A 22,540-nucleotide genomic window follows, 5' to 3' on the forward strand; every position below is an offset into this window, starting at 1 on the left:
TGGCTCACTGGAAATTGACAAATGGGAATCTGGTAGTCACCGCGATGCAGAGCCATCACGTTGTACCACTAGTTAGGACCTGGAACTTCAGCGTGACGCGTCAGAATCACGCTAGGCCACGGGAAATTGACTATTGAGAAATTGGGGTCCTCCGCGATGCACCACTATCGCGGAGTTCCACTGGAATTTGACAATTGTCAAATAGACCCTCTCCGCGACGCGCCAAGCACTAAAATGATATTGTTTTATGACTAGGACTTAAATTAGCCATAACTTCTTACCCGGGTATCAGATTTGGGCGAATCTTATATCGACGGAAAACTTATCAAATTTCCCATGTGATAAAAAGACAAAGTTAGGGAAATTCTATATGGTTAACACGATACTCACTTTGAAAGTCACTTCTCAATCTATTAGGGTCGCAATCACGCCTCACTTGACATGCCCTAAGGCTTGTTCTATAAGAGAATTTCTGCAGGGTCTCACAATATCTCCCCCTTAGAAACATTCATCCTCAAATGTCACTAGTTAGACTAGGAACACAGGAAAAACAGAGTACACATAGCTGAAGAAAATAAACGCTCAAAATCTCTCTAAACTCTTGAATACCTCATAAATTGCAAGAACTCATGCAAAAATAGATACATAGCTGAACTTTAGATTAGAAGGGCTGAATTAAGGAAGAGTAATACCTTCAGATTGATCTGAACTCGTGGAAAAGAAGTACGGGTACTTGACTCGCATGTCTGCTTCTGCCTCCCAAGTAGCGCCCTCAACTAAATGGTTCCGCCACAAAACATTGACTAAGGAAACCTCTTTGTTCCTCATCCTACGGATCTGAAAATCTAGGATCTCAGTAGGAATCTCACCGAATGAAAGATTGTTCTAAATATCTGCACTCTCTCAGGGATATACTACAACAAAATTGCCAATATACTTTTTAAGTATGAAGACATAAAAAATAGGATGAACAGCTGACAACTCTGAGGGTAACTCAACCTCACAGGCTACTTTTACCAACACGGCTCAAGACTCTATATGGGCCAACATAACGGGGACTAAGCTTCCCCTTTTTACCAAACCTTTTCACTCCTTTCATGGGTGAAATCTTTAAGTATACCAAATCACCCACTTCAAACTCAAGATCTCTTCTCCTTACATTGGCTTATGACTTTTGATGACTCTGAGCTATCTTTAACCTCTCTCTAATCAACTTAACTTTCTCCATAGCTTTAAACACAGAATTTGGCCCAATCACGATAGCTTCACCCACTTCAAACGAACCTATGGGTGATCTACATCTCCTACCATACATGGCCTCAAATGGTGCCATCCCAATGTTAGCATGGTAACTATTGTTATAGGCAAACTCTAAATTGACGTTGTTTTACGACTAGGACTTAAATTAGCCATAACTTCTTACCCGGGTATCGGATTTTGATAAATCTTATATCGATGGAAAGCTTATCAAATATACCATGTGATAAAAAGTCAAAATTAGGGTAATTCTCTATGGTTAACATGATACTCACTTAAGAAATCACTTCTCAATCTTTTAGGGCCAAAATCACACCTCACTTGACACGCCTTAAGGCTCATTCTACGAGAGAATTTTTATGCGGTCTCACACTTCCTAAGTAGCTTTTTCAACCTTTTGATTCCTCCAAAAAACATTCACCAAAGCTAAATCGTTAGTTTTCAACTTACAGACTTGCCTATTCAATATCTTCATCGAGGATTCCTCATAGGACAAGAAATCTAAAATACCAACATCCTCTACTTAGAAAACCAAACAAGGATTACCCACACACTTCTTCAACATCAACACATGGAAGACAGGATGAATAAAACATAAACTTGCAAGCAAATCCAACTCATAAGAAATATTTCCAATTATCCTCAAAATTTTATACAGACCAACTTAACGGGGACTGAGCTTCCCTTTCTTCCCAAACCTCATTACTTCTTTCATAGAAGAGACTTTCAAGAAAACACAATCACCTATTTCAAACTCTAACTCCCTTAGCCTCACATTTTCATAAGACTTTTGGAGACTCTGAGCAGTCTTAAGTCTTTCTCCAATCACCTTCACCTTTTCCATGGCTTGGTGAATCAATTCAAGACCAAATAACCTAGTCTTACCAACCTTGAACCACCCAATAAGAGATCTACACCTCCTACCATATAGAGCCTCAGAAGGAGATATCTGAATACTCAAATGGTAACTAATGTTATATGCAAATTTAATAAGAGGCAAGTGATCACCCTAACTACCTCCAAAAACAATCACACAAGCCCTTAGCATACCCTCCAAAGTATGAATGGTCAAATCTGCTTATCCAATCATTTGAGGATGGAAAGCGATGCTAAGGTTCACCTTAGTTCCCAAATCTTTCCAAAATAAATGCTAAAAATGAGAAGAGAAATGTGTACCTTGGTCTGAAATAATGGAAATTGGTGCTCCATACAGCTTGACAATCTCCTAAATAAACAACTTGTCATAATCCTCTCCCAAGCATCTAAACCTCACAGGCAAGAAGTGAACAAACTTAGTCATCCTATACGTATAGCCCAAATCGAATCATACTAATTGCGAGACCATAGAAAAACCTAATGAAATCCATGTTGACCATCTTCCACTTTCACAAAGGAAACTCTATCTCTTGATATATCTCACCAGGTCTCAAGTGTTCAAGCTTCAACTACTGACAAACCATACACATGGCCATAAAATTTGCCACATCCTTCTTCATAGTGCACCACCAATAGATTTCCTTCATGTTATGGTATATCTTTGTTGAACCTAGATGAACTATATACGTAGACTCAAGAGCCTCAGCCAAAATCCTTTCCTGTAGCCCCTCAACATTAGGAATGGACAACCTACCTTGATTCCTCAAGATACCATCTCTTCCAATATCAAATGCCATAAACCTTTTGCTGACTCGTATCAATCTTAATCTACCTAAGAATAGGATTCAAAGCCTGCTTCTCCTTTACTTCAACACCAAGAGATGACTTAACCACTTCTTGAACAATTACTCCTCCATCCTCAAAGTCCAAAAGACGCACTCCTAAGTTAGCAAACTAGTGAATATCCTCCACCAATCCTAGCTTCTACTAATCCATATGAGACAAGCTTCCCATGAACAACCTACTAAAAGAAGCAACAACAACATAGTCTTTACCTGGATGGTAGTGAAGACTTCATATCATAGTCCTTAAGCAGTTTAAGACATCACCTCTGCCTGAGATTCAACTTCTTCTAATTGAACACATATTGTAAGCTCTTATGGTCTGAATAAATATCTACATAAACCCCACACAGATAATGACTTCAGACCTTTAGAGAAAAAATCCAGTCACTAACTCTAAATTGTGAGTCAGATAATTTCTTTTAAGAACCTTAAGTTGTTTTGAAGCATAGGCCACCACCTTACCATGGTGAATCAACACATAACTTAGTCCCATACAAAATGCATTACAATATACAACAAAACCCTTAGTACCCTTGGGCAGGGTTAACATTGGTGTCGAAGTCAACTTATCCTTCAACTTCTCAAAACTACCCTCATAAGCATCGGACCATAAGAACTTTACCTTTTTCTAAGTCAACTTTGTCAATGGAGTAAAAATAGAAGAGAAACTCTCTAGAAACATCCTATAATAACCAACCAAGCCTCAGAATCTCTGAATGTCGATTGGAGTCATGGGCCTAGGCCATTTCTTAACTGCCTCCATTTTTTGTGGATCCATTTATAACTCTTTACTATAAACAACATGCCCTAGAATGGTCACAACATTCAACAAAAACTCACACTTTGAAAATTTAGCATATAACATTTGATCCTTAAGAGTCTGCAACACAGTTTGAAGGTGACTGGCATGATCCTCCTCACTCATAGAATACACTAAGATATCATTAATAAACACTATCACAAATAGATCCAAAATTTGTCTAAACACTCGATTTATAAGATCCATAAAGGCAGCAGGAGCATTAGTGAACCAAGTTGGGATCGAATAACCTATTCTCATAAACCTTAAACCACCTAATAGGAGACCTACACCTTCTAACATAAATGGCTTCAAAAGGATCCATCGTAATACTAGAGTGAAAGCTATTATTATAGGCAAACTCTATGAAGGGTAAATAATTAACCTAACTACCACGAAAGTCAATCATACATTACCTTAACATATCATACAATTTTTGAATTGCCCACTCTGCTTTACCATTTGTTTAAAGATGAAAACCAATGCTAAGGTTTACCTTGGTCCCCAAAACTCTCTGAAAAGAATGCCAAAAATAAGATGAAAATGAATTACCTCGATCATATATGATGGAAATTGGAGAACTATGCAACTTAACAATTTTCTAAATGACAAGCTTAGCATAATCTTGTATCGAATAAGTGGTTTTCACTGGCAAAAAGCAATCAGACTTAGTCATTCTATCAACAATGACCAAAATTGAATCAAACTAATTTAAAGATTATGGAAGGCCGGTAACGTAATATGGCAAAGTGTCATTGCCTCTTTTGGGTGTTTCATATATACATGCGTCCTTATTTGACACACTTGTGCTTAAGTTGTATGGACCACAACTTGTGGATGATAAGTTGATTACTTGTTTGTGGAAGAGTCTATGGTTGCTAAATACTTCTTGTCACCTTCATATGGTTGGATAATTTGAAGTGTCGTATGGGACTCTTGGAAGCATGCCTAATTTCTTTAGTAGAGGGAACCAAGCTTCTTCAGAGAATTGCTTGTTTTGGATTGATTTTTTATATGATATTTTTTTATTTTTCCTAGTGGCATGACTCTATTGATGAACTCACTTCCATTGCTAATTTGATTTGGAAGTTGCTTGGAAAAAAGAGTTTCTAGGTGCTTGAATGTTTTGATTCCATCCTTGTGTATATTATGTACTAAATCTTTTGAGCCAAGTGGAATTCTTATAGATAATAACACCTTGGATGAAACTTGTATGCTTAACTCCTTTATTTACTACCTTTGTGTCTATGATGATATCTATACTAGTTGTGGAATTATTTTATTTATAGGTACGATCCCTCTCAATGGACTTTCAAGGAAAAGACATCGGACCCTTGGTTATGTCTTAAGTGGGTGTAACCTTGGCATAGTTTTATGATTGATTGTGCCAACCCTAACCCTTATTCCATGAGGAAATTATTTTTACTCTTTACCCTAACAATTTGGCAAGGTTTGGATTCGAGGTTGAATCCTTTTAAAAAATGAGAGAATGGCATAAGCCAAATTGACATTGAACTTTCAAGGGCTATAATCCAAGGCCGACACAAAGTAAACCAAGCCATGGTCATCTATGGGAAGCAATGATATGTTTAGGGAACCCTTTCCAAGCTCCGAAGAGCTTAACACCATGGGTAGAGGATAACTTGGAGCTGGGATTTGAATTCATTCCAAGACTTCAACAACGAAGCAAGACCGAGAAATGTAAATAATTTGATGATTATTGATGAATTTAGATGTGTCCCAAGCCATCTTGATACTATTTAAGGAGTGCTTTAAAGGTCCCATTGCATACAAAAAGGACTGAAGGCCATTGGAGAGGTCGTTTGAGGGTAAAAATGAGCCCAGAGGCATGCTGAAATGACCTGCACTAGTAGGTAAATGACTTGTACTTACAAAGGGATCTTTCACCCTTCATTTGTGCCAAGATGTCACCATCTACAAGCGGCCCACTTTCTTTTTTTGTAGAATTTGGGTAACTTTTAATCTCATTTATGTACTAACTAGACTAAGGCTATAAATATTAGTTATCTTAGATTATTTCTCTAGTTTTTGGATGATATCAGACATTTAGACTCTTTTGATAGAGATTAAGGGCTTGGAAAACTTTTTATTGATCATTACATAGAAACGGTAGTTATGAGGGCATTTCGAGGGCTTTGACTCCCTCGTGGTCATTCTTTTAGTGGATCAATCTATTAAGGTTATTGGATTTAATATATCCTTAGTTTTATTAGATTTCCTTCCTTGTGTCTATCTTTATATCTTTATCAATCTATCCTTTATGTTTATTTATTTTGAACTTTAATTCTATCTTTCCATTTTTTTGGTTTTCACTATGCTCACTGCTTCTGCTTAAAAGTGGTCAGGCAAACTTTTGGTCAGGCAAACTTTGAGTACCTAGATGATGTAATATGTTCGTATTAGATAAGTTCATATATTTCTTCTTTATCTTCTTTTTTCTGGCTTGTCTTCCAGTGGTACCAGGATCTTGATTGACTTTGAGATATCCTTGTGTAATGCCCCAAAAATCTATCTCGCGACGTCACACGGTGCTTAGGACCACAAGTGATCCCAAGCTAACCCTTCTACTGGCACAACTCATAAGCAACTAAATGATATGCATAAAACAACTGAATTTACTATGCGAAAACATAATAATGATGGAATCTGTTAAAAAAAATACAATATCAATACAACTTTTACATTTTGATAAAGTTTAAAAGAGGGATTGAAAATATATATCTAACTCTAACTGACATCTAGGAAACCTCTACTATACTGACTATAGATAGCTAGGATGTGACTCCAACTATCACTAATCAATACATCTGAATAAGAAAATAAAGTACATCAATAACATCTAACTAACATCCCGGAAGTAAGAGGAATCCTCAACCGCTGGTTGGAATCTGCAAACTGTCTGAATATAGTATACGCGCTACAACTGAGCTGATGGCTACATTATGAGACAATGTAGCACATAGACATATATGTCGATCAGTAGTTTGAGGATGTACTAAGTATATGGGGGTGAAATGCATAAGTAGAACATCATATCATCATCATAATTTGTAAAACAATCCATGCTAAATGTAAATGACTCACATAATCTAGAATATCTAAAATATTGAAAATAATAATCGTGAGAAATAAATCATACTTGTAAATCTAGTGAGCCATAACATTTAGTTCTAAAAGTTGTACTAATACTCTGTCTTTAAATCATACTGTCTAAGTATAGAAAGGACCTACTTCTAAGTCTGAAATCTGAAAATTGAAATCTGTAACTCTTATCTTTCTGTAAAGCATAATCTGAGTAAAACAGTAAGTCTTTACACAATTTTTTTTCTAAAATTTGGAAAATACTTTATCTTAGGGATTAAAATCTAAAAATCATAACTTTCAAAACATATGCTTTTATTTTAAATCTTTAAATTAATAGACTATTAAAGAGTAGGGGGCATCTGTTGGGAGGTTCTTAACCGACATACACCATGTGAGCATCTATGGAGTCCAACGATTAGCCCCCGTAAGGTAGGGCTGTTCTACCCTTGCCATCAGAATAAAACTTCTAATATGAGTGATCACAATCTGAGTCATCCACATAGAAGTGGGAATAATCTGAATCCTATAGTGGCACATAGTTCTGGGGTATGAAACCGTAGTAGCTTACCCATCTTGGTGCTAAATACTACTGATATTCTTATGCTCAAAATCTTAAGAAATCCACTTCAAAATAGTACAAGGTTAAATCTCAAGTTATCTAAACAAAGTGGATCCGTTATCTCAGCTTAGGACCAAAAGGTCAAATCTTTGTAAATAATATACGAATAATATTATCTGAGGGTGCTCATGGCACAAATAATCTTGAAACAATAATCTTTAAATGTGGTCTATTGACCCAAGAATCAATCACATGTTAAAACATCTAAAAATTCATACTTAGTAAGGTAAACATTCATAAATCATCTTAAAATCTGGAAATTTCTGCAATATGCATGGAAAGATAAACATAATCATGTAATTCAATTTCTAATTCAAGGAAAATCTCATAATCTTGCAAATAATGATAACGGGTATAAACCCTAACTTGAATTTCATGAAAATCATATAAATTGCAGTAAATTTGTAATTAAAATAAAGTTTTGGGCACAAGGATGAAAGAATTATCCTTGTTCAAACCCCACATACCTTAATTGATGATCTTTGAAGAAAAGCTCAAATCCTAGATTCCTGGTAATGCTTTGGAGATAAATTCCTAGTGTTCTTGAATTGGGGATTCTTAATCTTGAATTGTCTTGGAGGATTAATGAAGAAATCTTGAGTTTCTTGGAGAGGAAGTATGAGCTTTAAGGTTTAGCTTGAGAGAGAATGATGAATAAAGAATAAAGTGCTTTCATTAATCTTCTATTTTTGATGGATTGGGGCCCTGGGGATTGACCAAAATGCCCTTATTCATCTCTAATTTGAAACTAGAAAAAGACCTAAAATCCTAATTTTTGGCCTTGGCGCGACGCGTCACTATCGCGCCAAGCCAATGGAAAATGCCAAATGGGAATATGCATGGTGGCGCAATGCGGTGGTATCGCATTACCACCTTAAATGGGACCTGAAAACTTGGCGCGACGCACCAACATCGCGGACCTTCACTGAAATTGGACAATTGGGAATTAGGCTCTCTCCGTGATGTACCAATATCACGAAGGCCACTGGAAATTGACAATCATCATTTAAACCTTCTACGCGATACGCTATTAACCGTAATGATGGTGTTTTATGACTGTAACTTAAAATAGCCATAACTTCTTACTCGTTATCGGATTTAGGCGAATCTTATATCGTTGGAAAGCTAATTCAATTTCATATGCAATGGAAGGTTAAAATATAAGGAATTCCTCATGGAATAAATATTATTCATTTTGGAAGCTATCCCTTCACATTCTAGGAACGAATTTAAGCTAGAAAAAATACAGGGTATTATAATATTGAAAAATTACAGAAACGAGCATCCTTAAGACTATAATTACAATAAATAACAATACTTTTTCAAAATTACAACTTATAGCAAAAGTAGCAATATTTTACCCACTTCATAGTAATAGAAGAATATGTATTTTTCAGTTGTGCATATGTATTTATGAGTAATACATATATATTTGTATATATATTTATATAGCAACATTTTACTTAAATACAAATACAATTTGCTATTTTTCGTAATTATGAAACTGTTTCTATAAAAGTTATAATTAAGGCTACAGAGTTGCTATTTCTGAAATTTTCCCTAATATCTCCCCCTTGGGAACATTTGTCCTAGAATATGGCTAATTAGGCTGAAATTACTAAGGAATCTGAGGATATAAGCTTTCATGCACAACTAAAATAAACTATATGACTGAATCCCAATGTAGTGGGCTATTTACTGAACTGATCTGTGAGTGCATGAGCTTTCATGAAAGTAGCTATATGGCTAAAATAGAAATGAGAGCGTCAATTATGACTAATCATTATTTTAAGCTAGATCTAATTTAATGAGAAAAGAATGAGAGATTTATGACATGAAAACTTCATGAAACTCATGGCATCACAATATCTCCCCCGTGGGATCGTTCGTCCCCGAATAATACTGATTTGGTTGAAATAGTAGGAAAAGACTGAGATGATACGTAGGATACTTATGAACTAAATCATGACTTAATATCTGAATCTGAAACTGATACATATACTGAAATGGCCATACTCATGAAATTTATGGTAGTAAGACTAGTCTAAATCGGAAGATGGAAAAACTATAAAGATTTGTCTTTCTGACTGATAAATTGGATTCTGGCTACATGGACTGAATCATATTGAACGCTCATACCCCGATGGAGTATTTCTTCAATGCTTTTATAAGAAACTTTAACACTATTAAGGAGTAAAAAACTTTGGGCATGATTTGAACAAGACCTCTGAATAAGCAATCACAATATTTCTATTTCTCCATAGCATAGAACATAAACCCATAAACCATACACTGGGATAGGATTGAATTGCTAGGCCTTGAGCAATGCAACTTCTTATTTTCAAACTTAGCAACACCTCACAAGTACTCCATCAACTATACTATCCCCCTCTTGAAATACCATATCAATTTGATTCAACTTATAGTTCTCATGAGGCATCGACAAATCCATCTACTAAAGTCTAAACTGAACTAAATTTTCTTATCACGGTCAGGCCTAACTCGGAATCACAATACACTGCACATAACACCATAATACTATTCTAAACCATGAATTCAATACCCCAAGCGTTGTCACCCAACTACTCACTCTAGGATGATTTTTCTTATCACTTAATAACTAAATTCAACCTCTTACTAGAAATTCATTAATGCACCACACGCCTATCCTCTTATACACCAATATGACGTTTAATCCTATATTCATAAAAATACATGCACTTCTAAGAAATACCCATAAGAGCATCTTTCTCATATTCTCTAATACTTCTATCAATAACAACTTTCATATACTAATCTTAATAAGGCACGTATAAAATATTCTCAACCAACCAAGTCATACACCAAAAAGATAAACTTCACCTCAAAATTTCTTTCAAACTTATAGACTTACATAAAACCAACTTTTAACAATCTTCCCAAGCATAGAACATTTACTATCTCCCATCTGCACAATCACTCATCAACACTATCTTGACCTGGGGGAGTTCACTGAAAAGTTGGTGGAATATAGGGTCTGAAACATAAAGGGATACTCAGTATAACTTGACACCTCACTAAGGCCTAAGGAAATAAAGTATTCATGACATAGACTTATTAAGGAGATCTAATCTGAGGACGTACATGATATAAATCTAAATTTTGTTGATCGTTAAAGTGCTGCATGAGTATTAGAACTGAACATGTTGTAAAGCATGAGTACCTGAGTCATGAACTGCATGATATAAATTTGGAGTTCATAACTTATGGAATGTGATTCCGTTTGATGGGTGAACTGGAACTCTTTATACTAGAAATTGGGAGAGTATATGATTCTCTATTAATACATGAGCATGAACTATGATTATGGAATTGACATGTAAGGCATGAGTAGATATTGGGATGACTGAAAAACAAATACTGAAATAAAAATAGGTTGAGCCACATCCTCACTTTCTGATATTCTACACTATACTGGCATCACTACTAGCATCTGAAAGTCTGACTTTGGCATCATCTCTCGCTTATCTTTAAGTTGTCACTCTAAGTCTGTGGAACTCTTACTAAACATTAAATTGAACTACAATCACTACACTCTAGAGTCTAGAACACAACAATACACACAAGTAATATACTTACTCTGGATGACTACACCTGAAACTGTAAAACCCACTTCTAATACTTTCTTCCGAGATATAACTCTATCTTTCTATAACCTCACTTGTCATCATATAATATATTGAACACTTACTAACTTAGAATCTTCTTGGGTATCACCATATCATGAGTTCACACCATCTAGAGCTTCAACACTTATTTTTGTTTGCTAACACGAATATCATCAACCTTAATAAACCAAACTACTCTTGTCATAGCTTACTAATATCACATCTCTAAACTTGTATTTCTAAACCATGAGAATCAAGATCATACCAAAAAGGCTCAACATCATCTACCCATAACTCCTTAACTTAGCTATTAAGAACATCATATACGTATATAACTAGTCCATTCCACTTAGAAAGTTAACGGTACTACTAATCACACACAATATGTAATATCCTTAGAAAATGATGCAACACCATATCACCTTGGGCATACTTCTTCATCGTACAAATAACATTATACTTAATTACAGATAACTGAACTCAAACTCTTGCATACACTGTTTAAGCCTACTAAATCACTACCTAGCACCACTAACCAAGAAATCATTACATCAACCTTGATGACCATTGTTGATACCCAATTTTGGCTCGCACTTTTTCCTTTAATTATTTTACCGATGCTCCACGGCCCTAAATAATTTTTGAATATTAAATAAAAAATAAGATTTATATTTTGTTTCTATTACTAGAAATTTTAATAAAAGGGGGATTATTTTTCCACCATAATATGAAATATTTAATTAAATATAATTAAATATTTTAACGAATAAAAATATATGTATATCCTTTGGTATTCGCATTAGCATCTTTTCTAACTTTATTTTTGGGATAATATTGTGGCCATATGTGTATATTTTATATAATAAAATATATCTTTTTAAATATACATATTTTTATTATATTCTTGATTTTTATGTATATTTTATTACATTCTTATTTTTATACACGTACATATGTTGTTGTTAATATTACATCACAAAAAAATATATCAAATTGGACGCTCATGCAAGTTATGTCTGTAATTTATATACTTTAAATTAAAAATGATTTTTAGGATATCAGGGAGCATCGATAAATTTAATTTTAGCAGAAGAATAGCATTCGGGCTAATAATAATCAAGTTTTATTTTTATTTCGCCAGATCCCAACTCTCATTTTATAAATTTCAACCAAAAGCCCCAAAATTATTCCAAAACTCAGTACAATTTCTATGTCCACTTCATCGCTCCGCCTCAACAGATATGATATAACTCGATCCGACGATTCATTTTAAAACCCGAAAGGTCCTAAAATATTCAGTTTATATATATATATATATATATATATATATAATTTATTTTTTTTGTTTAACTATCTATTTATTTGTATATTTGTTTTTACTTTTTTCCTTTTCTTTAAATTAAATTTGAACCGTTCGAATGGATCAAAAAGTGTCATTTTGAAATCAACCTTTCACATATTTATCCGTACGTACATACATTTTTATTTTTGGCTATTATTATTTTAGTGGTAATCTCTTCAAGATCGTCTGATCAAAAGATCGGTCGGATCAACATCTGTCCAAAACACCCGACTAGCACAGATTAATCTAGTCCGTTAATTTTTCTTTTCAATCTGAGGGTCCCAAATTTTCAAATGCATATATATATATATATATATATATATATATATATATATATTAATTTACCTTTTTATATATTTTTAAAATTTGAACTTCTTCGATCAAAATCGAACGGATCAGAAATTAATTAGTTTTAAATATATTTTTCATATATTTACCTAGATATACACATATAAATATTTGTATTTTTTTATTTTGAAGTGGTATTTTAGGACCGTCCGATTAAAAATTGGACGGATCAAGATTGGTCAGTATTTTTCAAACAAGTACATTAAATGCACACTTACCACGCGTCTGTCAAAGGGACAGATAACCCGTATGCTTTTTCAGAAAACCTATTGATACATATCTTTCCTTTTCCCAAAACAACAACAATGGCTTCCTTTTCTCTCCTCCACCTCTCCACCTATCTCCTTTACCCCTCTAACTAGAAAACCCCAAATCGTCGTAGCCTGCATCCATGGCAGACATGGTTGATGCCATACCTGCGAGAATCCCCCAAAATCAGCCCCTCCAGCTCACAAATCCTCCAAGAGCAGAAAAATCAATCCCAAATCTGTATAACAATGGAAAGAAAGAGTCAAATCTCCATTTAATGGCCTAAAAAAAAGATTTATTGCAGAACTTCGTATCAATTTTCAAACCAAGTCTTTTTCTCATCACTCTTGCTTAAATTAAGTTCAAATCTAGACTTTCAAGTCCGAATTTTACCTATAAATACGGGTATTCTTCACCTATTGAGGGGGAGCAAAAAAAAAAAGGATTCCAGATTGAAAGAGCAACAAAAATTAGTGAAAGGAAAAGATTTTTTTTAATTTATCTTTAAGGAAAATTCGAAAGAGGTTTCTGAGATAGAAGGGGGTAAAAGAAAAGCAATAAAGATAGGAAGAAAATTTGTGAGAAAATTCAGAGAGAAAAAGCTTAGTTTTCAGAGGTTTTTGAGATAAAAGAGTTTGGAAAAAAAAGAGGGGTTTGAAGAAACGAAAAAAGGGTTCGAGGTTGAGAGGAAAAAAAAATGAGTGTGTTAAAATATCTTAAGAAGTTTCATATTAGGTAAAAATTGGAGAGAAAAGAGCTGGGGAAAGTTTGAAAAACAAGAGGAAGGAGAGAAGAAAATTGGGATAAACATCAAAAAGGAGAGAAAGCAGTAAAGATAAAAAAAATCTGAGAGAAAAATTCAGATCTGAAAAAAAAAAAAAGAGATTTGAGTGGGGAAGGATAGAAAATTCACCGAAGAATTTATTGTTTCTTCTCATTTTTTTCTTTTTCAAGTTCGGAGTCTTATTTCTATTCATCGTCGCCGGAATGCTTTGATGTTAAAGTTTCAGTCTCGCTGCCCGAAAATAGGTAGGAACAAACCCTCTCATTCATTTTCATCTCTTTTGTTTCGTTTACTCATTGGTTGCTGAACACATGGTTGACTTGGTTCAAATTCGGATATGGCATTGATAATTTTTTTTTCATCTACCAAGTTCATATTTTGCTTTCTGTTAAGTTTGGATTAGGGATGTTGGAAGCCAAATATGCTAGAAGTGTCATGTCTCTCGTGTTTTCCTGCTTGGTTGCGTGTGTATACGTATATGTGTTATTCATTGCGTTTCGGTATTATTATTGGTTACCCAAGAAGCTATCATAAAACAATCAATAATCTATCTTTGGAGTTTGTTTGTGCTGTATACTTTTTGAGTTTTCTTTATTAGTTGTCATAACTAGCTCATTCATTTTCATTGTATGTAAGAGATAAAAAAATTTAGAAGATCAGTGGGTGATTGTGTTTGTCTCGTTTGGAATGAAGGAAGTTTTTTTTCTTTTTCTGGTGATTATTTATTGCTCTTTTGTTTTGTTCTTTGTTGGCCATGATGTTGTCATTCACTTCTTTCGTCAATCGACTCCCCGGATTTAATCTTGTTTCAGGTCTCCATAGTTTGAGGATATTTTTATCTTTAAAATATGATTTTCGTAAATAGTATCTTTTTTAAACTATTCAAACATTTTCCAAGTGGCTTTCAGTAGAGACGTATTTTTCTAAAACTATTGGGAAGGTCATAGAAACTTTCAAAACCTTGGCATAATTATGCTTGTCTTTGGCAAATTTCAGTTTTGAGATAAAGTTTTTTTTCTTCAAAAGTGAAGAGGTGAATGTATGTCTATTATTTTGATAATAGTGTCATTGGGATTCTTTAAAAGCAATTGGGTGTTGGTTAGAATGATTTAAGAATGCAGTGCACTCTAACGTCTTAGGCGTGCATATGTAGAAGAATCTTTTGGTTTTTTTTTTTGATCAAAGCTAAATATGTATGAAATTAATATTGTGTGTTGGATTGCATTATGGGTATGAATGTATGTATGTTACCTGCAAGAAAGGAAATGGCATGCTAGTAGAATAAACGTGCAGGTGTGCGTGTGTGACAATTAAGTTGAAATTTCCTATGTCCTTTGCTGGAAATTTTGGTTTGATTTGGTACTTTTATCCTGTTTTTCATACCGATAGTCGGTTATTTAGTTTATTGGCTCCAGGTCAGAATTTGTCTTTCGTGAACAACTCGTCACAATGGAATTTTTAATTATTGCACGGTCTTAAAATATATATCATCTTAACATGTTGTTTATCTACGTTCCCTTAAGTTTGAATCTCTAATCTTTATCTTCTTTTTTTGTTTCATGTAAACTCGGGAGTTGGAGTTCCTCAATGGAACTCACTTTGACCCAATGTCGGGTCAAACGCTAATAGGAGTGCAGAGCCTCAAAGTTCCGTAAAAATAGGAGTCTAAGCTTCTAAGCTGAGTTTATTATTCATTATTGCCTTCCGATTTAATTTATATCCTCATGTTGAGTTTTATTTACAAACACTGTGTTTATTCACTTTGCTTGAGACAACTTTATGGGCTTAGTATTTTATTACTCCTTTATTATATACTGATCCTTTAGTTGAAGATATCATCATATTGTTGCAATTAAAGCTTAAGTAGTTAGTTCATAGAAATAAATTCGCTTCAAAAGGCTAGCAAACATTAAACTTGGCCAAATGCTTAATTAGTCATATCACTTTAAAGAGATTTCCTAATAAAACGGAAGTAGTAATTCCTATCTTTTAGAAAAAATAATTTTTCGAAATTAATTAGCAAGAAAGTAAGTCGCCAACCTGAGATTCGAATCATTGATTTCAACTTGATTAAATAAATAATGCTAACATGTTATATTTTACAAACGCTATTAGAATTTTCAGATCCGAAAGGAAAGAAATTCAAGATATAAATATTCATCCGCTACTACGTATGAGGTACATTATTTTCGATACTATTAAAATTATTTTCGTCATTATTAGTCTACTTTATTATTTGCACCATGGTTATCATTTAAAAAAAATATCATCAATATTAGTATTATTATTATAATTATCATTACTATTATTATTATCATTATTATTATTATTATTATTATCATCATCATCATCATCATCATCATTGTCATTGTTATTATTTTTTTCAACATGATTGCCTATTTTGCACTCTTAGAAACGCATTTCGTAATAAACGTCATGCTTTAAAATACTTTGCTTATTTTTGCAAATAATTAAATTGAATATTTTAATTCGAATATCTCTTCAAATTCCCTAATAGAATTATAAGACTTTTATAAAAATTTATATTATTATCCTTATTTCCATAGTAATCATATTATCTTTTCATACGTGGTAACGTTATGTTTATTGAACCCTAAATTTCCTTCTAAATAATGTAAAATGATGCTAAATTTTTCTATCACTGTCTTAAGCAAATAGCAAAAATAAAGTTTTCTAATATTTTCCTAAACTAAGCGTAAGGACTATCTTCGGATAGGCTCTGAGGGGTGCCTAACACCTTCCTCTCGGGTAACCAAAACCCTTACTCAGAATCTCTAAATATTTTTGAAAGACCCAAAACAGAGTTTTTTACATAAAAAATAGTTTTTTCCTAATTTCCCTAAAATGTTAGGTGGCGACTCTAAAAAATAATTTTCAAATCCCAAGAGTTACTACTTACCACCATACGTTGTGTGTTGTTTCGACCGGTTCGGAATAGGGCACGACAGAATGGCGACTCTACTGGAGACTTTTAAACTTAGGTTTAGCCTTAGCATGCTTAGTTTAAGATTTTGGTGCTTTATTATGTAATTTGCTTACCTGTTTTTATATCATGCTCTCTGTGAAAGGACGCAAGCCAAATCCAAACTCGCGTTCCTTATTTGTTTGTATAACACTACTTGTTATCGCTTTATCACTTGCATTATTCCTATTGAGTCTTGTTCATACACAATACACACACTGAACACGCGAGGGATGTACCTGCACTACTCTGAAACCTCCTTGGATTCCTTAGTTTCAGAGTTGGTGCAGTTAGGTTAGTGCACCTTCTCGCAGTTATTCAGTCCTACTCTTAAACATTTAGGAGAAAAAGATCTTACTCTAGTGATAGGTCATATTGCATACACCTTAGGTGGAACGATCTAGGGTATCATTCTGCAGTGAAGAAACCACCCTTCGTGTCAACGGGTCCTCAACTAACCCAACGAAGGTACATGTGTGGAATGATAAATTGATCTAAACATTAAAAAACGTAATAAATTCAGGACATTAAACTTACCATACCCTTTTCTTTGCACAGATAAAAATCAACCAAAATCTCGCCAACATCCATATGCTGACTAACATTCCCCATATCCTAAGACACTGGTGGGGAAATATTTGAGTGGTGCATGGAGCAGAGATGTTTACGCATTTGGGATCTTTGACGGATCTAATGGAGATAAGAGAAGATAGGCTACTGATTTGATTCCTAGTCGAGTTCTGGGACCCAACTACGGTTACCTTCAGATTCAGGGACTTCGAGATCACGTCTACCTTAGAATAGATCAGCTAAATAGCTAATTTTCCATTAACAGGACGGGTACCTTTGCCCCCCTATATTACTACAGGTAGCCATTTTCTTTGCGACATAGGGTTAAAAGTTAGAACAGGCTTAAGAATGGTTGAGACAGGCTGGGTACGCCTGGTTTATCTCTTCGAGAGGTTCAGTAGAAGATAAAGTTATGATCACTTTCTTGAGGAGTTCTCCTTCACCAGGATCGACTGGGAGAGGCATAGAGCCATTGTGTTTATGATGGCTTTTCTTGGTATTATAGTATTCCCAATGAGAGAGAACCAAATCAGTATTCACATACTCCCCATGGTCTTATTCATGTGTAGGGGACCAATCAGGACCACGATCGTGCCAATGATTCTAGTGGATGTCTTTCAATCTTTCTCCGCATGCTCCAGGGGGCACGATTTTTTTAGAGGTTGTAACCTAATGCTCCAAGTTTGGGGATTAGAGCACTTTTATTGTAGGGATAGTATCGGATAGGCTGGCCCTAATTAGATTCACAGCCACAGACTTAGAGTGGCCATATGGTAGATGCCAGTCAATGAGGAACAGAGGCGCGACTTCCTAATCCATCTCACTGGTAACTTCATCCAGTGGAGGCTACTATGGGTTAGTGGTCAAGTAATGCTAAGAAGGAATTACACTTACTTTCTTGAGTTGATTGGGTTTGAGGGAATCCAGCCATATGCACCTTTGAGAGTCCTAAGACAATTCGTCCTGATTCAGAATGTGCCTCTATGGTCAAAGATGGCACTGTCGGAGATTGATTATGAGGGAAGAATCCCTGTAGAGAGGCTTGGCAACCTAATCCATGGATGGGGTCAGATCTTCAGCTTGGGCATGGGGGGTAACCCATACTGCACTCCCGAGTACTACACCTTGTACAGGTTGGAAGGAATTCTAGCTCAACCGAGTTTTATGTCACTCCAAAGGCTCGCCGACATTCATAGAACGGACTAGATTCGAGAGAAGCTACTTCATCTTAGGCCGATAAACACAGCCATGTATAAGCAGGTGATTTCTGGATCGGTGGATCAACTCATTTCTACTATAGATGATGAACCCAAGGAAGAGATAAAGGAAGACCCAGAGAAAGATCCTGAGAAAATGGAGGAAGATTCTGAAGAGGACCCAGAGGAGGATCCCGAGGAGGACCTGGAAGAAGATCCAAAGGAGGAACCAATGGAAGAGTAAGATGAGAAGCTGACAGAGAAAATGGAGAAAGACCCTGAACAAGAAGAGTATAGGCCTATAGACTTCAATGGAGCAGACGAAGACTTCCAAGGGCAGCAGTTAGATGGATCCCTATAGTATCACCCTGGGCCCTATTATGAACTCGATGATGATGATGATCCCTCCGGCTGGCCTTAGGATCCATCTTGTTATTATAGATTCTTGAGGATCTTGTACGACCTATCTGTACCTTTGTCTTTCATTTTTGTTTTCCCTAAAAGGGGTCTTGCATGACCTCTATCGATATTGTCATAGGCTACCATGATGTAATCTTTAGTTCAAAAATTTTCTTTGTAACCCGTGGCTTCACACCTTGCCTTTTTCATTAATCGAAATCCCTTTGTCCTGAATTTAATTACAATTTAAAGCTTTGGATCAATTAATCATGTTTGCAGTGTAGGCCTACCTCTAGCGAAAAGAGGCTCTATATTAGGACGCGTTTGAATGTCTCCAACTTGGTGTATATATGTGCTACTTACTTGTTATATTTACATTATCGCCCAAACTAACGTAGTTTCCTTTTGTTTTTCTTTCTTTTATTTAATCCCCAAACAATAAAAGTTGATTTATGTCAATTGGAAAACTGGCGGAATCTCAGTACAACCTCCGATCTAAAAACAAAATGACCAATAATGACAAGGCCGTGATGAAGTCGAAAGCTCACAGAAGCTATCGAAAATGCAAAATGACGAGCAAATGGCTAGTATGGTGCAAGAGATCAAAGTGTTAAAGGGAGAACTAAGTCAAATGGAAGACTTGACTAAGCTTACCATGGCTAGCTTTCCTACTTATCTCCAGGGTCCAGATGTTAGATTACCTCCGATTGCCCCAGCTAATCCAACGAACCTATCACATGCCCAAGCACCATCTGTTTTTTAACCTACTATCGGAACAACGCCTGGTTATCCATTTCCCTCTCATAACTTTACTGTTCCGATCCATTCAGAGATGAAGTATGTATCTGAGACACATGTCACTTGTGAGATACCTGTGCCACCTGCATACATTACCGAAGCTCCTGCTTTCATAACATCTGCAACTTTTAAGGTTCCATATGAGGCTAATTGATATGCGGGGTTCGGAAAAGATGTCCAATCAAGTGAAGAAGGGTCGATAGCATCCCAGATTGAGAGTCTAAAGAGAGCATTCAGAAATATGCAAGTCACCAGAGGGATTGAAATTTTGGACTACGATAACTTATGCATTCATCTAGACATCGACGTGCCAGTAGGATAAAAACCACTAAATTTTAATGTGTTTGATGGAAAAGGTGACCCGCATGCGCACCTAAGGGCCTACTGTGATAAGTTGGTTAGAGTAGAGAGAAACGAGAAGTTAAGGATAAAGCTGTTCATTCAAAGTTTTTTGGGAGAAGCTTTGACTTGGTATACCCGACAAGACCCCTGTAAGTGGTGTGACTGGAGGGAAATTGATGAGGACTTCATGAGTCACTTCAAATTTAACACTGAGATTGCTCCAGACAGGTCATCTTTGGCTAACATATAAAAGAAGCCGTTCGAATCATTGCAAGAATATACATAGCATTGGAGGACCGAGGATGCTAGGATCCAGCCTCCACTAGATGAAAGTGAACTCTCTAAGTATTTTATCCGAGCACAAGAAGGTGTTTACTTTGACAAGATGATGTCGATGATGGGCCAAAAGTTTGCAAAATTGGTCAAAATAGGAGATTTCATAGAAGAAGGCATCAAGTCGGGGAAAATCCAATCTATGGCTGCATTGCAAGCTGGGAGTAAAGCCATGCAGACTGGTTCCATTAATGGTAACAAGAAAAAGAGGGAAGACATCTCAGCCGTCACACCATACTACCGACCTGGAAATTCTTCCCACCATTACCCTAACAACCCCAAAATTATTGCACACGTCTCGGTGTACAATACTCAACCGTATTATAATCCACCTTGAGCTCCAGCATACCAAAATCTAGCAAGACCATATGCCTCTATCCAAGCTCCAGCTCACCAACATAGACCAGCCTATGCATCCAGACCACGTCCAAACTTTAAAGCCAGAAATACCTACACCTACACACCAATTGCAGAACCTTTAGCCCAGTTGTTTGAAAGATTGAGGGTTGCTGGTTTATTGCATCCAATTGAGGGAAAGGCCCCTGATCCGACCTCTCGAAACTTTGATGGTAGCAAGCGTTGCGCCTATCACTCAGGAGTCCAAGGGTATGACATAGAAGACTGCTACAATTTGAAGAATCAAACTGAGTCTTTGATAAGAAGGGGTATAATCAAATCCACCACCGCAGCTCCTAATGTGAACAATAACCCCTTGCCAAATCATGGAAATCGAGAAGTCAACATGATTACTATAGAAGAGGATTATGATGTAGAAGAAACTATTATGCGTACATGGAGCGCAGAGGAGATCACCACTGCATCCCTATCATAGCCATTTATCACAGTCCAGTTGAGGGAGCCTATAACTGTTCATACTTACCTTCCAAGAGTCATTGCGAGGACCGACTATGACACCAAGGTAGTCCCATAGGACTATTGACCTGAATCCAAGGGCAAAATGATAGATGCTAATGCGGCTCAAGGGATGACTAGGTCAGGGAGATGTTATGCACTAGAAGAACCAAATCATGGAGTTCTCGAGAAAGATCAAAACTCGAGGAGAAACATCACAGATGCTGAAGCTATAGAATTTTGGAAGAAAATGCAGCCCAAGGACTATTCAATCGAGGATCAGCTCAAGAAAACATCGGTCCACATATCCGTCATGTCTTTGCTTATGAGTTCTGAAGCTCATAGAAGTGCTTTGATGGAAGTTTCATCTGGGATTAGCATACCAAAGGAGAAAACTAGCGAGTCTTTGGCCGCAGCAATTGGGCGAGTGGTAGAAGCAAATAAGGTCTTTTTTCATAACGATGAGTTACCATCAGAAGGGGCTGCACACAACAAAGTGCTCCATATTGCGGTCAGATATCATGACAAGATTGTGAACACGGTTTTGATTGATGGTGGTTCGAGTTGCAATATCTGTCCATTCTCCACTCTAAGGGATTTGGGTATAAATAAAGAAGATATAAGGGAGATTCAAGTAAAGGTTAGAGCCTTTGATGGGTCGTAAAGGAGTGTCGTCCGGGAAATTTACTTAACACTGCAGATAGGACCAGCAGAATTCCCTATCTTGTTTCAGGTCATAGATGTGTCATCTAGCTACAACTTGTTGCTGGGGAGGTCATGGGTCCACATGGAAAGAGCCATTCTTTCCACTCTCCATCAGTACGTAAAGTTTGAATAGGGTCGCACAAAAGTTACCATCCATGGAAAACTCAATCATCCTATTTATTCTATCAATTCAGTTTAAGTCACCGAGGAGTTAGATGGAGCCACTTTCCATACTCTAGAGATCATGCAAGCTGCAAAGATCAATGAGGAACCAATGCCAGCTGAAGCAAAATGTCGAATGCTAAAAAGATAGTTGCGTCAGAGATGTTAAAATATGGGTATCATCCCAAGACAGGACTAGGACCCAGAGCCGATGGTATAGTCGAGCCAATCCAGTTAAAGCAGCAGAAGGGTACTATAGGGCTTGGATATAAGCCTATTTCTGGAGTAGCCTGCAATAAAGGATTTGGAATGAATATATTTGTGCCATC

The sequence above is a fragment of the Capsicum annuum genome, chromosome 12 (assembly GCF_002878395.1).
Source record: "Capsicum annuum cultivar UCD-10X-F1 chromosome 12, UCD10Xv1.1, whole genome shotgun sequence".
NCBI classification, from domain to species: domain Eukaryota; kingdom Viridiplantae; phylum Streptophyta; class Magnoliopsida; order Solanales; family Solanaceae; genus Capsicum; species Capsicum annuum.